Source organism: Serinus canaria, chromosome 1 (assembly GCF_022539315.1).
Source record: "Serinus canaria isolate serCan28SL12 chromosome 1, serCan2020, whole genome shotgun sequence".
Taxonomy (NCBI): Eukaryota; Metazoa; Chordata; class Aves; order Passeriformes; family Fringillidae; genus Serinus; species Serinus canaria.
The window spans coordinates 49,073,121-49,090,896 of NC_066313.1; the positions used below are offsets into that span (position 1 = coordinate 49,073,121).

General features: G+C 37.7%; 1 protein-coding gene across 2 annotated transcripts in view; it reads right to left on the reverse strand.

Annotated features, from left to right (window-relative positions):
* Positions 1–17,776, reverse strand: part of DCLK1 (doublecortin like kinase 1) — a 226,023-nt gene that overhangs the window by 73,052 nt on the left and 135,195 nt on the right. The window lies entirely within an intron of this gene.

Below are 17,776 nucleotides of genomic sequence, written 5' to 3' on the forward strand. Positions count from 1 at the left end.
GAAATTACCCTCCCACTCCAGAACACTACAAGATGTTCAGGTTAGAGTTTATGCACACCCACACAGATCTGTAGGCATCCTTGCATTACGACTGCAAAATGGTTCTTGGCCTGGGGATGAAAGAACTTATTGTGCATAGCACTGCTGTCTTGCACTCCTAATGGATACTAGATTAATCATCAGACATATTACACAGTCAGGAAAAAAAGATCCACTTCTTAGTCAATACACAATTAAAACTGCAGCAGTGTTTACACTGTCTTCACCTGACAATGTCAGTACACTTCACTTGTTTAAAAATACATCAGTAAACATTTAGTTCTGTACCAGACCTGTTTCCTATTTTATTCCCATGGTTAAGGTTCCTCAACAAAGGTTAAGAGAAATAAACAAGAGCTTTTTCTTCCCAGTCAGAAAATACTGTGTACAAGCCTGCACATTATTTAGTCTTCACAGATCAATGGAGCCTGTAACATAGTTTAGACAGATTAGAGAACAAAGAAATAAAATTGAGCATAACTAATTAACTTAAACATATACACCCGAGAATGATGTAATGAAATTTATTTCTCTTGGCTGCCCTAACTGTTCGTCTTTCATCAAGCTGTTCAAGGAAATAGAAGCAAGAACTGATGCATTACTGAGTGAAACATCCAGCACAGGTGAGAGCTGAGAGGACCAGAGAAATGCCTTGGTCTTCCCAAAGAAGCCTTTCTTACCAAACTTCCCACATTCCTAATGCCCAATAGTAGCTAATTTCTTTCTGTTGACAATTTTTTGTGATTCCTTGATGACTTCTCTTGTTTTATACCAAATAGCAGAAATGGAGAAAAACATTTACTCTGTGAGGAAATTATCTACTGAAAACAGGTGGAATCAGATGAAAGCTTTCAATTAGGTACCACTAGGTAACTACAGCAGGAATCTTACACTGATTTATTGGCATAATTAGCTGCTCCAAAAACTATATACAATGCAAATGTAAACAGGTTCTTTATCTGCCTGTAAACAAAAAAGTAAAATTTTGAATCACCTAACAGCCTGTTAAAACTGTGATGTAATCCCAGTGTGGACCTCATTCGCAGGAAACAGTCAGGAAGGGGAACTGCATATTCCAAAGTCAACAAACAACAAGACTAAAGCAGAACACTCCAACCAATTGAAACCCATTAGAATATATAATTTGCTTTGTTGAAGAACTTAAGAGCTCTTATTTCTGAAGAAAACAGCTACTTTATGCAATATGTAAAAACCTTTCTTCTTTCCAGCATGTAAAGAAAACAATTATCTACATACCTCTCCCGCAATTCAGGCTAAAGCCTAACTCTTATTTTACTACAAGTATTAATACTCATTCAGGTTCTCTCAATACCTTAAAAACACCCAGTCTTAAACATGTTATCACACAGGCATTACCACCATATCTAACTGTAGCCCCTCCCACCTCCAAAACGTGGCCACGCAAACACAGTTCATCAGCAAATCATCCCGAGTGGCACTTAGAGACCCTGAACTGTGAGTAACCCCACACAAATGGCATGCTGCACTAAGAGGAAATCAACTCTTGCAGATAAACCATCTCTGTCCACAGCAGAGAAACACAAATGACCATATGATAATACAAGAAATGTACAAGCATTAGAGGATCATAGGATAATCCAGTTTAGACATGAGAAATTCCTAGTCCAGTTTCCTGCTCAAAGCTTGAAGTAGCTTTACATTGATAGTCCTGGATGACTTGGGGGACACTTCAACCCACTTGGGGTATACACAGTGCAAGAGGATCTTGGAGAACATCAGTGTCAACTTCCAGTTCCAAGTGACAGAAAAAAACAATAAGAAGAAATGCTCTGCTCACTCTCACAAAAAAAGGGAAGACTCTGTGACTGTGCAGGCAGAAGGCTGCTTTGGCTGCAGTGACCATGATAAGAGAGTTCAGTATTGTGAAGGGATTGGAGGGCAAAATGCAAGATCACAGTTCTGTACTTCAGATAAGCAGACTTAGGACTCTTCACGAATCTTCTTGGAAGAGTCCCCTTGGATAAGGCCCTGGAGAGAAGAGGTACCCAAGAAAGCTGAGGAATATTAAAGGATCACCTTCAAGTTCCACAACAGTCCATCTCAACAAGCAGGAAGATGTTCAAAAATGCCAGGAGGTCTGCATGGATGAACATGTTGCTGCTGACCAATTAAAACATAAAAAAAGAAGCATAAAATAGGTGGAAGCAGGGACAGGTAACCTGGGAGGTATATAGTCGAAGTCTCAGGATGCAGACACAGTTAGGAAAGTTGAAGTCCAATTAGAATTGAACGGGATGAAAGACATCAAGAGCAATAAAAAGTGCTTCTTTACACACAGAGGGAACAAAAGGAAGACTACAGAAAATGCACAGCCATGAAATAGGGCCCCAGTGCATGACTCAGGGCACCAATGACACAGGATGTGGAAAAAGCTGAAGTATTGAATGCCTTTGCCTGTCTTCGCTATCAAGCCAAACCCTCAGGAACCCCAGGTCCTAGAAGCAGGGTGAAAGTCTGGAGAAAGGAAAACCTATCCTGGGTGGCAGAAAATCAGATTAGAGAATACTTAAGCAAAACTGGCACATGTAGGTCCATGGGACCTGACAGGTTGCACCCTGCAGGTGCTGATGGAGTTGGATGATGTCCTTGTGAAGTCACTCAATAGTCTTTGAATGATAGTGATGATTGGGATAGCCATTTGAAGACCCAGTAAATCTCACTCCTATCTTCAAGAATACCCAGGGAACTACGGACAAATCAGCCTCACATCAGTCTCCGGGAAAGAGACAGATAAATGAATAATGAAAATTATTTCAAGGCACATTAAGGATAAGAAAATCATCAAAAGCAATCATCATGGATTCACCAAGAGGAAGCCAATGCTCAACGAATACCTCTGCAATGAATGTCCAGCTTGCCAGATAGATGCAGGGATAGCAGTGGATATTATCTACCAGGACTTCAGTGAGGCCATCATCTCCGACATTTTTCTTTATATCCAGTCTAAAATTTTTGTTTTGATTCATATCTATCACCATTCACCCTCTTACCAAGCATCACTGTGAAGAGCCTGACTCCACCACCTTGATGGAGAAGAGAAGCTGTCCCACTGACATTGGAGGCTATTGGCAGGTACCCCTGAAGCAATTTCCTTTTTCAAACTGAAAACCCCCATCTCCACCAGCCTCTTCTCATGCAGCAAGAGCTCCAGCTACCCCAGTGATGGTCCATCTCTAACTGCCTCCAGTTTAATGATATCTCCTTTGAACTGGAGAGCTTTAAGCTAGACACAGTATTCCAGATGCGGCATCACATGCTAGGCAGAGTCAGTTCCCCATCTCTACTGAGTCCTATTTAATCTAGGTTACAGAAATACTATCTTTTTTCCTATTTATCAATTCCTATAAACCCTTTTGAGCTCAATTATCAACTTCTTTGGCACAATTTTCTTTTTCCTCTCAAAAATAATTCACAGGTTGTGAAATTTTAAAAGGTCACAGTTCAAATGAGCATATATTCTCTTTAAGGTAAACTTGTCAAGTGCCATCTCTCCTATGGGTTTACAAGTTTATTCTTACAGCACAAGGGCTGTGGTATGGCCTGTGGAGAGCCATGTAGGAAAGCCTTGGGGGCCGCACACAGCAGTGTGTGCAATAAACTCATGCTTTTAAAGACTAGGTCAAGACTAATTCCAAAGTCTAAAAGGATTTCCAGTCATGGGCAGAGTGTAACCAGGCTGCTTGTTTTAAATAGGTCTCAGCTCCCAGGAACAGTTTATGCATGCAATTCTGTTGTCACATTTAGTTTGTAAAGTAAAATTTAACTGCAGGCAAAGATCCCACTCAAGTAACCACACAACCACTGCTATTCCTCTAAGACGTGACCATAATTTGCCTGTTGCTGTAGGAGAGCTCTGTGTGTATAGAGAAAACAAAACAAAAATGCATGTTTTATTGAAACTGTGTTTTCTACACAGAATCTAAACTGGTGAGCAAATTAATACATACCTTCTCTTCATTAACAGTATTTGGATTACTATACAACGGGTCCTTTGCAAGTAATGAAACAAGAGCATTTTCCCCCAAATTTTCTTTTGATGCCAAAACTGTATCAGAAATAGATCTGAACTCCTGACAGTAGAGACAACTGCCTTTCTCACTCGTGTGGGCATGGCATTCCCAGCCAAGAAGAAACACCAAGTGTTTCTATATTATGTTCAGTAAGGAAAGAAATGTTTCATGAAACCCCAGTCCGTCCTCTCACCATTGACTGACTGAGATTAAAGGAACAAAATGATGACACCCATGGTAAGGCAAGAAAAATGAAGGTCAATTTTACAGTTTGAACTTTACAGACTTTATTGTTTTCCAACTCAAAATATTATATAAATAAGAATGCTTTTCCAGTGAAAACATCTTGCAATAAGATGTTCTATTGTATAACTACATGCAAAGCTATAAAGTAGGAAAGAGAAGTACAGACTAACAGCAGCAAGGCTAAAAATGTAACACTGCAGTCCCTTCATTGTATGGAATACTACCACAGAGTTCTGAGCCCTTTATTGGACATTAACAATAGGGCTGAGGAAAAAAAAAGAAAGTACCCCAAGGCTACAATCTGACATAATTAAGAGTGTAGGGACAAGATAAGAAAAATTGAGTTACAGAGATGTACAGTGGTGTCAATCAGCAGTAGGAGCTGTCAGAATCAGGGAGGAAGCCCAACATACATACTTGTGAGCTCTTGACTCTTCCTGTTGCCAAATGGATAAAATGAGGTAAGCATGAGGTAAATAAAGGATGCTAACACACGAAATCACAACGCCTGCAGTCTCCAGCCCCATGATGTTTCATTTCCAAAATGTTACATTAGCTTCTACGCTCATTAGATTTTACAATGGCAAAAATGCAGCAGAGAGTAACTAATCTGCAATAAATGTGTCATAAAATGAAAAAGCTTAATGTGCTTCTAGAGAAGACTGTGAAAAGTTATTTAAATTACCAGGAGATCAAAAAGGCTTACTTGTCAGCAACTCAGAAGTTGACTGTATGGCCTTCATGAGTTCTTTCTGGGCAAAAATATCACTCTCTGCTGTGTTTTGTTTTTCTTTGAGGTCTGTGTGTAGGGAATAGATTTTATATTTTCAGTAACCCTGCCAATCTGTTTCTCTAAGATGAGAACATTTAACTTGGTTTCAGCAACAGCTGTATCCTGCAGATAAGCAAGGGGGGAGGATCAGGGATGTCTGTGGTTGTTGGTAAGCCATTTTACTGTAAGCCCCAGGCTGCTGCCTTTTACCACTGCTTAAAGACATTAGCATCACCAGCAAAGTCCTCAGGCCGATCAGTGGATCATTACCCCAAATGCAGTACCAATTTTAGTTTTTAACGCTAATGGTAATTTGTCCCATGCTGCTAATTCTTAATGCAGCTAATAAGATTTTACTTTTCAGCTGTATTCATGCCTTCAATTAATGCCAGTAATCTTCTGTTTGCAGAACTAAGTTTCACTCTCTTCAGCAAGAGCCTCTTGTCTAGTGGCATTGATACACACTGCAATTCACCCTACCCAACTGATCAATCACTGGCAGCTATGACTTGCAATTACAACATGTTCAAAAGGGTAACTATCATGCAGTTTCCAAAAATGAAAGGGATAGAGAGTGTTTCACAGAGGCTTAAGTAATTTCCAAGCTTCTATCGTCATGGTTGTGCCTGCTTCAATTTTTTTCCTGCATGTCTTCCTGTTCAATGTGCTCCCCAACACATTGCAGATGCGGGTGGACAGCGATGTATGCACAGAAAAAAGAATCCTTAGGTTTGATCCCATGCACTAAGCTCTATGTCACTGTAAACCCATGGGGTTTTGAAACATTGGATCTTCTGATTCAACTTCTTACCAGTAATTGGTCTTCCACACATGATAAAGATTAGGAATTCTGTTTTACTGTGTGCCAAATACTTGTGGAAGCAATTACTTAAATCTCCTTTTTTTATTTTTTTTCTGCAAAGAAATATACTTTGATTGGGATATAAAATACAGAAACAGCTAGATTTTCTTTCATGTGAAAAATCATTCTCCAATCCTGAAACTGGGGTAAGTATATACAAAAAAATACAAACTATTAAAGCCATCTATGCCTTATTACACATCAAGAAAATAGAGAATCTTGGAAGGTCTTAGGAACACAAATCAGCCAAGCTAAGAATGTTTTCAGATGTATGCACTACTCCAAAAATACCTCATTTAGACAGAAATAAGTAATGTACTATCACTACTAATATTATTATCACTACATAATATTATGATATTATCACTAATATCTCATTCTGCTCTAATATACAATCTTCAGATTATGAATTCAAATGTTTCTAAATTCACCAAAGACTAAATATTTACCAGAAGAGGTAAACAGATTTACAAAATGCTGCTTCAAGTATTTACTATTCTTTCTCCAAAAATGTTCCTGTCTTAAGGACACTGTTGGGAGGATAGAACTCATCTAATGCTAGCTAAAAATATGATGAATTTTGAACTATTCACCCCACAGTACTTCTACAGTCAATGGAACATTGTTCAGTGTTCATTTCTATGGCCTATCTTAGGAACCTGTAAGTTAGAAAGGATGAATCTTACTCAGATACAAATTTTAGGTTTTCAGTTTTGGTGAAAATACCCTGATTAGAAGCAATATCTCTGGACTGGTTACAGGCTTTCTTACTCAATACAAACATTAATACAAGATTTTGCTGTATTTTAACTGTGTATGAGCAGATTTTATCTCCCCACCTTCTCCAAGTTCTAACCTTTTTGGCAGATTCATCTCACACAAACCTCAACATTAATATTTTGTCTACAAAAACAGCATTATGTTAAATATTGCTTTACATCAGAAATCTGCTATCATGAAAGATTCCAGCCCACAGCAGTGGAAAAAAAAAGGACTGAAAAAACATTTTTCATCACTGCAAGAGCCTTTCTCATGAGGTACAAGATCTAATTATTTTTGAGCTCTGCATTTTAAGGCAGAAAAAACTAGAAGACTTCTTAAAAACCTGCTTGTCTAAATGAATCTGAAATACTTCTGACTGAGTTAATGTGAATAAACTTGCATGGGTAAAATATTAATTTCTGAAATTAAAACTGGATTATCAGAAACTGTTTTACAATACCTGAAAGACTGAGTTGAAATAAGAATTTTGTCATTAGCTAAAATATACCCCTGGCACATGTTCTCTTTGACATGTCTTGCATATCTTGACACATACTCTGTTTCACTCCCAGAGATTTTAATTATCATTGTTTGCTCTATATTCTTCAGCCAAGATTTTCCAATACCAATACAAATGTTCATTAGTTTGCCCTTGTGTTCAGCACCCTTTCCCTACACCTCTGCAGATGTACCATGCTAGCTGCAGTGACCAAAATATCACAAATATCACTACTTTTAACTGGAAATGTTTAAGATGGCACAACTAATTACAACTGCAACCACCTGTGCTATTTTTATTATGGCCACAGCATTATTCTTCATGGAACAAAGAAATGTGACATGCCTTTGCTTATGGCTTTCCTTTTCTTTCTGTGACAAAAGCTTGTTTACTGGGCATATAGTATATCAACAGATATCCCTCAAAAAACACTGCTGAAGCCACAGGAAAAATTCAACACTGAAGTGCCTTACTTTATCTGCACTGTTTGGGTGGCAGTTTTCTTGGCATTGTTTTATTCATTCAACTGGTGATGAAATGAGAGAATGGTACAAATTAATTCGTTGTCAACTATTCTGTTCATCAAAATGCATGCTTTCCTTTTCAGCACAAAGAGGTAATATTTGTCCTATTACCCATTAAAAATAATTTTGTTCTTTACTTTGAGAATAACCACACCTCTTATCCAATCCATATGATAAATATTAACATCATCCTAAGCACCAAGTACATAGGCATTCTATCATATATTTTTTCAATTATGGCCTAAGAGAAGTGTCAGTGCTGCAGTCCAACAAATTCTGGTGTTCTGGTCTTAGTACTTGCTGTCTGAGGAGAATAAATTGTTTTCAGTTGTTCACTATTTCAAATTCCTCTTTTGGAAGTTTAGAAACTCAAGTCATTTCCCAGTTACAAATATAAACCCTCATTTGTAGAACATCGTCTTCAAGTGGAAAATATCAGCTAAAGGTATTACTGAGAAACATCTATTCAAAACAGTTAACTTTTAATACATCTTAGCAAGGTCTCCTGAAGTCACAGATTTTTCTGTGCAACTTATTTGTAGTGAGCAACAAAAATATGTATTTAAACTGCCCTACTTCTGCTTTGATTTTTTTTTCAATTAAATCTGCCTACTTATTAGTCTAACAACTTTATTGTGAAGTATCAAGTTTTAAAAGCCTTTTTTTTCTTCAAAGAAATGAATTAGACTATAGTAGGATAATGATTACAGTCATAACAGTTAAACACAAATCAAATTCCCATGGCTTACACAGCTAATTAGTTAGATTAGCAAAGAGTCTTGCACAAAAGCAAGGGATATACAAATAAAACATATCCATTAAAAACCAGATGAATATGAGAAGCCAGTTGTCGTGGGGAGTTTTGTTACTTAAATGATCATTAAAAAGACTAACTGCAATCAGGCAGACAACATAACTTTAACAACAGTGAGAGTAGAAGACAAGATACACTAAGAAGAGAACAAGTCAAAGAGAGCTTTTAGATAACATTTTCAAATTAGCAAGATGTGAAGAATATTTAGAGACACATCTAAGATGAACTCCAAGCTACCAGACACTATTTTATGAGAATTCTGAAGGACAAATAAAGATCCAAGAGAGAAAGTCAAAGCAAATGCCTATCTTTAAAACTGGGACACAACAGAAAACTGGGAGTTGCAGAGAAGACACCCTCATTTGAGATTATTGAGAAAGTTATCCAAAGGGAGAGTATAAAGAAGACAGATCAGACTCCTTTCCTTTTGGCTGTGGCAAGACAAGAAGCAATGGGCACAAACTGAAACACAGGAAATTCCATCTGAGCAGCAGAAAACATCTTTTCACCTTGAAGGGACCAGGCACTGGCATGGGTTTTCCAGAGAGATAGTGGAATCTCCAGATTCTAGATCATCCAGATTCTGGATCATCTAGACATGATCCTGGGCACCCAGCACAAGATGACCTTTAGAGGTCCCTTTCTCAAGGTCAGCCCTTCTTTGCTTCCATGACAATACAAAGCAAAAAAGGAAACAAAATATTTGAAGCTTAAAAGATATTAAAATTATATACAATAGTCAAAATAGTTTTGTCAAGAATAAACTGTGTCAAAGTAGTCTTCCTATAAAGGATAATAGGTGAAATGGTAGCGATTTTAAGGCTTTCTGCTCAGAACTTCAAAACTCAAGCTGTGATTCAAGAAAATACCATCTATAGAAATTGCTTTTAAGATGGGCATTGGAAAAGCTAACCAGGGTAGTTTACTGCCAAACTAGGAGAGAATGAGCAGAGAAACTCATCAGAGTTCCTGGTCAACATTTGTCTTAATATGCAATAATGCAATTATTTAAACGCTTTTTAAACCTGTAGATGACACTACCATAGGTAAAGCTGTAGGCATTGTGGAACACTATAAATCTGAAAACTGCAAAGTCATCAGAAAAAAACAGATAAAATTCAACAAGTCCAAGCTACTAGAACCACGAAAGAATAAGTAACACAATGAAGGTTGAAGCCATCACTACAAGAGTCAGTTGCTTGTATGCAAAACAGCAATTCTACAAAGAGGGACAAAAGTTTTGCAGTGGGTCACATGCTTAATTTGAAATAAACTACTACAGCAAACGGAATCATCCTCCTGCTGAGGGTATCACCTCTGTGGAGGACATCTGACTTAATCCCTTGGGCTACTGCAGTGTTAGCTAACACAACAAATCCACTTTTGTCTTTCCCACTTATAAACATGAGAATTTCACCTTCAGAGGATTAAGAGAATACTAAGGAAAATTACATCATGAGGAAATATGACTAATGAAGGAGAGTTAATATAAATGGGATCTTTCTTTTCAGAAAAGAAGTGATGAGACAAAGCAGCAGCCTTCAATACTTAATAGACTGCCAAAATGAAGAAAAACTTAACTCCTACAATTAGTTTTATTACAAATACAACAAAGCAGAGCAATCTTAAGATTCCAAAAGGTAGATTAATTCAGACATGAGAAAACCGGTTTTCAACTGCAAGGATAAGGAAGTACTGGAACAGATCATGTGCAGGACGTGTTGAATTTCCCTAACAATAACTGCACATACATATGTTAACCAGAAATGTATAAAGTCAATTTAGAGGTCCTCCCATGGAACCTCTCAAATCCCTTCCATGATTCTTTTGATTGCATCTTCCTGCTATGACTCATAAAAGATACTCCAAAGTTATTTCACTGTCAGCACTTCTGCCTGAATTTAGCTGAAAGATAAGTAAAAGGAGGAGACACACTCTAACTGTATGTAAAACTGAGCGAAAGTCAAATAACATTTTAGTGAGGGAAAAGTGATTGCTTAATTGTGAATTAAAATCATTATAATTTCCTGACTGGGGAGACTATTGAGATATAAATCTTTTATTTGTCTTCAAAAGCCAGAACGATTAACATTTAGAATTTTTCTCAATAGGACATTAGCAGAACCGATATCTCCAAAAAACAGACCTTCTCCTTCACAGACAATTCAGAGCCTGGTTGGCTAATATTGTCTCATACCATTAAGATATATGTCCATTTCCTCAAAACCAGCTAGATGACAGAACTCCATACTGAAAGAAGCCATTTCTTACTAGCTTCATGGATAAGACACTTTTGTACTTTTATTGGACAGATCTAAACTGATTTTGCAATGCTATGGTTGATGAAAAGGCACGATGTCTCTATCTACATTTTCCACAACACAATCTGCTCTTGAAATACATCTTTCATTCTTAAGCTCACAGGCATGTCCAGATAAAAAAACATAGATGAAAACAGAAAAGCTCCCACATTCCATGTAGCTCAAGAAAAGCTGTTAAAAAGGAGGAAAAACAAAAAAGAAAAAAAAGAATGAGACTATAAAAGCCAACCAATCAAAACCACATTAGCCTACATAACCTTCTGGAGCACTCTGGACTGTAACCATGTGAAGCAAGGATCAGAGGTTAATGTGCAGCCAGTGCCTAAAGGATAATCAACAAGAAGAGTGTAGGCAGGGGGTACAACAAGAAGAGTGTAGGAGGAGCACTAACTATGGACAGAAAGACTAAAGACTGTATTTATATACATTGCCTTGGTTATTGTTGAAAGCTATGCTTTACACTTTACCTAAAAAGTTATAGGTATCATTTATGATACTGTCTAGCATTTCAGTGGGTTGTGGCTTTTACAAGTGTTTATTTTAACCTTATTTCACTAACGAGTTGCACAGACTTAGCTGATGTTAGACAAATCCAGTTTGAGTTGATCTTCTTCCATTAAATATAGCCCATTACTATGATCGGTAAAGTTTGCAAATGTGGAACCCTACCAATTCCCAATTTTTTAAACAAAGTTGATATCCTACTAAGTGTCTGAAGAGGACTGTCACATGAATTGACAAAATACTGGGCTGCATTTGAAGTTGTGTATCAAGTATGAAAGATTAACAAATAATTATTTCAACAAGTTCTGCCACATTATTCTTTGTGAATCCTCCACAATTTTCTCAGATATGTTTTTCATTTAAAGTCTTACTTCTTTAAAACATTCATTTAAAATTTTGAGACTATCCCATATTTAAAAGTATTCCTACTCTTGGAAAGGATGTAACACTCTGACACTGTTTCTGAATAGAAAAGGAACAACTATCACTAAAGACCTTAGGCTAACTTATCTACAAATATTCTCAAAAAGCTACTTAATTTCCTTTGAAAAGTCATTAAACATACTTTCTTTTTTACAGGAATATTAAAAGAAAAAAAAAAGGCAAATACAGAAAATTCCTAACACAGTTGAACCCAAAAGTTAACTTAAAAACCAGGTTTATTTGCAGGACCTACTCGTACCTTCCTCTAGATATTCTAAGAGAGAATGTGACTTCTTATCACCTGCTTAAGCATACAGATAACAATGTTGTTCAAAGTCACAAAATACTGATATAGACAACAATGCCAATGCTAAAATAGTCCCTAGAACTCCTAATTTCCATTCCTCCAGTGTCTGAAACACAAGAATCTCTTCAAGGACATCATAAATCCTCTTCATACCCAAAACACTGAAGACAACATATCCTTGCCTTAACTTTCCAATTCGCTTCTAACCTCCCCATGGTTTTGTGTGTCAGTCCCAGCCTCCCATATGTCTGTTCCTCCCACAAAAATGCCTCTACACTTTCTCTGACACCAACATCTATGAATAGAAAGCCCTCTCTGAGGCAACCTGAACAAGGCAGCTTCCCTCTCTGTACGATCCCCCGATGATTTTATAATTTAACTATTGCAATCGAGATGATGTAACACAATGCAAAACAAACAGATGGGCAGGAGATATAAAGCGTGGCAAGGCCTAAACTGGAAAACATCACTGCCAGAAATGTTGTTGGGCTCGCAGCTGCTGACATTGCTCCTGGGACGTGTGCACGCTGAGGATTTGCTGGCAGCTGCGTTGCTGGCTGAGATTTTCGGCATGTGGTTCTACTTAGGTGCCACAAGCTGGGCTTTGTTTGCTTACTCCACGTTAACATGTGCCTGCATGCAAACCTGTGGAGATGAAAGGTAATCCTGGATGCCAAAACTCTGTTGTGTAGATCAGGCATGCTTTCCTGTGCTGAAAGACTGTGATGAACAAATGGGGATTTTTTGATGAGGCACATTTACTCTATGACTGCAACATAAAGATCTGGAGGTACTATCCTAGAATTAGCTTGAATGGTGGCACCAACCTAGCTTGTGACAATGGAGCTCAGGAGGGTAAAGTAGCATATCCTAACTTCCGCACTCCTGCAACAGGCTGCTGGGCTGTGTGAAAGGGTTCATTTAAATCTCACTTGGGCATCTCTAGTACTAACAGGAATTCTGTGAAGGTACAGAAAGTAAACAATCAACCCCTGAAAAATTTCTCTCCTAATTATTATTACTCTATGCTATCTTTATGTGACAGAAGGTTCAGTTCGTCAAACATATAAAAGCAGAGGGCTAGAGACATTGAGGGAAAGAAAATTAAAAAGTAAGAAATATAGGGAAAAAGATACAAGTATTATAAGCCAGCGCAAATTCAGTGATAAAATACCAGAGAACATAGTAAATCAAACCCTCAAGTACTCTGACTGTTCAGTCTCAACTCATCACTCTGTAGACCATGACTAGGCAAAGGCATTTCCACTGCAGTTATGGACTAAAGCCAGGAGCAAGAAACACTTGATGGACTGAGCTATACAAATTAAGTGATCAAAAGGAACAGCTGAAGAAAGGGAATAGAATTCTGATGCCTGAACTGCTTCAAATAAGCAGCATCCTTTAAGTCACCAGTCTCATGAGAAAATTGCCTTACTGTTCAACGAGGAGCTCCTTTTCCTAATAGTCACATCTGATGAAACCAAATATCTGCTTTCTCACAACATATAAACCGAATAATCTGTGTACCTCTCACAGGTGAGAAGAATATGGTGCAAACATAAGTATTGTAAATTTGAGATATTTATAGATACAAAAGTAATAGATATGGATGCAGAAATAACATTTCAAATGGGTCAATAGCCATTATGGGGACAGAAGGCATTTTCAGAAGAGCATGACTACTGAATTCAAACCTTATTTCCAGCAGAGTAGGATCTGCAGAATCCAGAATAGCTGGATTAACATCTGGGCTGCTTTGAAACAGAAAGAGCAAACAAGTATTTTTATTTTGTTCGTGATTTCTTCAATTCCTTCACCAAAATGAGCATTTTAATAGCATAAATATGACTTTAAAAACAGAAACAGGTAATAGAAGTACTCAGCATCTATTCCTAAAAACCTCTTTATTCTAATAAGCTTGCAAATTACATACTGATACATAACAAGATAACATAGTTGAACTACACAATTGTTATCTGCAAAACTGGCCCACTTTCAGTAACTATTTAGGTGTCAGAAGACATGAAAAGAATGGCTTGATAAGGCAGGAGGATATCATGATCCATATAATTTTTATTGAGGCAAAAGTTTTTTTTCTGGCTATTGATGCAAGGATGATGGAAAAATTTACACAAATGCTCCCAAAGCAAATCAGAGACTTTGAGGCAGGAGACATCATCGGCCACAGTTCCTACTCACGGGCACCTCATCAACGATTTAATATGACAGAGGGAACTGCAGCTTCATTATCGGGTGGTATTTTATTTATTCATATTTAATTAATGCATATCATAACAATTCAGAATTTGACTGCATTGCAGAAGACGAGGGAAGGAATGAAGCTGTTCTACTGCCTGTGCTAACACATCTGCTCCACAGACCTACAGGGATTCGCTCAGCCACAATATATAACACAAGTGAAAAAACACTTATATTCTACAAATGAGTTACAAATTCTCCGTATTAAAACTGGGTGAAATAAACAAAGATGCCTTCAAAATTCATGTAGTGGACATGAAGAAATCTATTTATCTTCATTATGGGCTGAAAGTGTTTGGGTAAAAGTCCCCAATTTAGGTGAACCATGAGGAGAAAAAAAATGATGGCAGAAGAAGAAGAAAAAAAGTAACATGACAAATTAGCAGAACCAAACTTCTCCCCCAGTGGGAGGGAGAGGTGAAGGCCAAAGGGTAGATTAATCTTGCTATATCATATGGTCTTGATCTTAAAAATTTCTCTGCGTGTTTAGCAGAAATCACACGCACAATGGGGAGACTTTGAAAAGATCAGGAGCCAGAGCAGATTAAGATGAAATGGGGCCAGATCCAAAAAGCTGTCAACCTCCCACCCTTTCCTGCAGACTCCCATGTGGGAAGGAGATTGTTTCGTGGCTCCACAGTGCTGGTCTGTGCTGAGCTCGTTGATGAGTGCTTTTTCTCCCGGTGCCTCTAACAGAGAAGGACTTTTGACTTCTCTTTTCACAGCAGTATGAGCCACAGCTGTGGACACAGGTCTTAGGAAACCCTCTTACTTTGTGGCCCCAAGTTAACGTGCAGAACCCGGCTGATCCAACCTCACCAAAAAAACTGGATCCATGCCTAGCCAAAATAGAAAAAGTATCTTTAAAAAGCAAAAGAAATGAGAAAAATCGTATATCTGTTTTAAAACAGAAATTTATAAAGAGAAAAGCAGATGACCAGGTTACTGCAGCTTACCCAGTTGCTGAGTGTCAGCTGAGTAGAGCCATTATCTGCATACATGCATAGTACAAGTGACTTAATGCAACATGGCTTAGCTGAGCCTACAATGGAAGATTTAATTATGTGTACATGCACAATTTATACATCTGAGCTGATGGGTGATTACTATTCAAGCTACTGAAATTGCCTGTATACGCAAACCTTGAAGTCAACCTTTTAACTATTGTTCCAAAAACTCAAAAGCATCAGTATGGAGATCTATTTTACTAATTTGCTTCCAGAACAGCTAGGTGCAAAAGCATATGTTCATTCACATAAATCTAACAGAAGTGTTTTCACTCTTTTTTAAGATAAAAGATAATTTGTTCCATGATTTACAATCTCCCTGACTTCCCATATTGAATCAGGCAGCTGAAACAATTCCTATCAACCTGCAAATTATTATTAATGTGGTAGCATACACACACACTGACTGGTACGTTTTATTTTAATTCACAGTGGGCCAGGATAACATAGTAATTTTATGAGGATGGGTTATACATGCAGTAACGACAAATTATTAGAAACATCCACTCAGAACTTCCACACAAAGCATTCCAGACACACACAGATACATAATTCCCAGTTTTACACTGGCACAACTATTGCGATCAGCAACTTGAGAGAAACCTTGTGTGAATCAGATGCTGAGTTCCCCATTCTTCATTATGAAGAGCAACTCAACAGATACTTTTATAGATGTTGCTGTATACGTCTACTTCAGCTTCTCCTTTCTTACTCTTATTTTTTTTCTCAATTTCCTAATTAAATGACTTACATTTGTTCGCTCTTTCAATATTACCCTATAAATGTCGACTAATCAAGTTATTACTCACTGAACTAGGCAGAACTCTTTCTTCTTCCCCATAAATTTTCCCTGCAACCATAACTTCATGCTGGTTTCCCCCCTAATATTTAGATGTGCTTGAATGAAATGCATTGGTTGTACCTAATGCCACGCACGTGTTTATGGAAAACAGCGGGCACTACTCCATTTTCAAAAGACATAACAAAAGAACAGCCATTTATGAAAGTTTTACTGTTTCTGATTTCCTCTTCACCCCCAACCCCTTCCCAGGGTCCATCTAGAACATCTGAGTGCACTGGATTAAGTAATGGACTCTTTGAAGAAAATTCATAGGAAAGATTAAGCTTCTCTTAAGACAGGAGAGGTTACTGCATGGGAGCCAGGACAGAAGGAAGTCAAGGAATCAAATGGAGAACTCTGTTTCTTTAGGACAGAAATGTACATGCATCACTCAGATGTGCAAAGTTCCACCACAGATACCAGAGTCCTGGTGAAGTACAGAGCAGCCAATTGTCAGGGCAACATGGGGATCCTCAGCGCTTCCTCTCCTCGGGTGAAAAGGCAAGGCTTTTGTGGATGGGCTATAGCTCAAGGGAGACTGTAAAGAATTTTTTCTGATCTGTTATCTTTGTCTATCTCTGCACAGTTTTTGGTATGTTTATTATCTCAAGAGGGTGTATGCTACATTTTCTTTTGCTAGTTTACACCATGAAGAGAATAAAGTAGCTGATAACACCTGCAGAGGTTATGCAAGAGACGTGCATTGTTTCTCCAGTTCAGCTTGGTAAGAAAGCTTTTCATATCAGTAGAACTCTATATCCATCCTAGGCTTAATACAATGCATTGCTTTTCATTACTCTGGCAAATGAGCAATTAATTTCATTGTAATCTGAAAGTTGGTTTAAATAATACAGAAAGTTCTACAGCATTAATTTTAGATTTTATCATTGGTTTACAGGTTTGACTTTTATTTTTTTTTTAAATTTTGCATAGATCCAGACCACAAAGTTAACTGTGGATCTTCTTTATCTCAATTGTATTCAAAAAAAGATTTCTACAGACGTAGCTATCCAAATATTTTATGGCTCTCCTAGCAATTTGAAATGGAAAATGAATCTCTATGGAAGCAATAAAATTTGAGGAAAGCAACGTGCTGCTGATCTCCACAAGATTAATTTTACATCTCAGGCATAAGCTATTTTTTCTTTAAGTACGTAGGGGGTGGGAAAATATGTGGTGATTTTACTGTATTGGTACTATAGAAGTGGAGAACACCTACATAAAGCAAAAGCCTTATATTTCACTTCTCTGCATTTATACTACGACCTACTAAGCAGCAAAGGAGACAAGGGACACTCTTATCTGTTTTCCCCTTTTTCAGCTTACAGGGAAAGAATACTAAAAGCAATTGGTTTAAGCTGTTATCAGATACAGGACTTAGATTCACACCCTAAGAGTCACCTCAAAAACTGTCCAGCTGCATGACCTGAAGATGAGCCATGCTGCATACAGTTAGGAGAACCCCTGCACTCCTCCCAGGGAAGCTTGAACTTCTCTTAGCTGGGTGATTTTTTTCCTGCAAATTTACCTGATCAAAAAGCTAG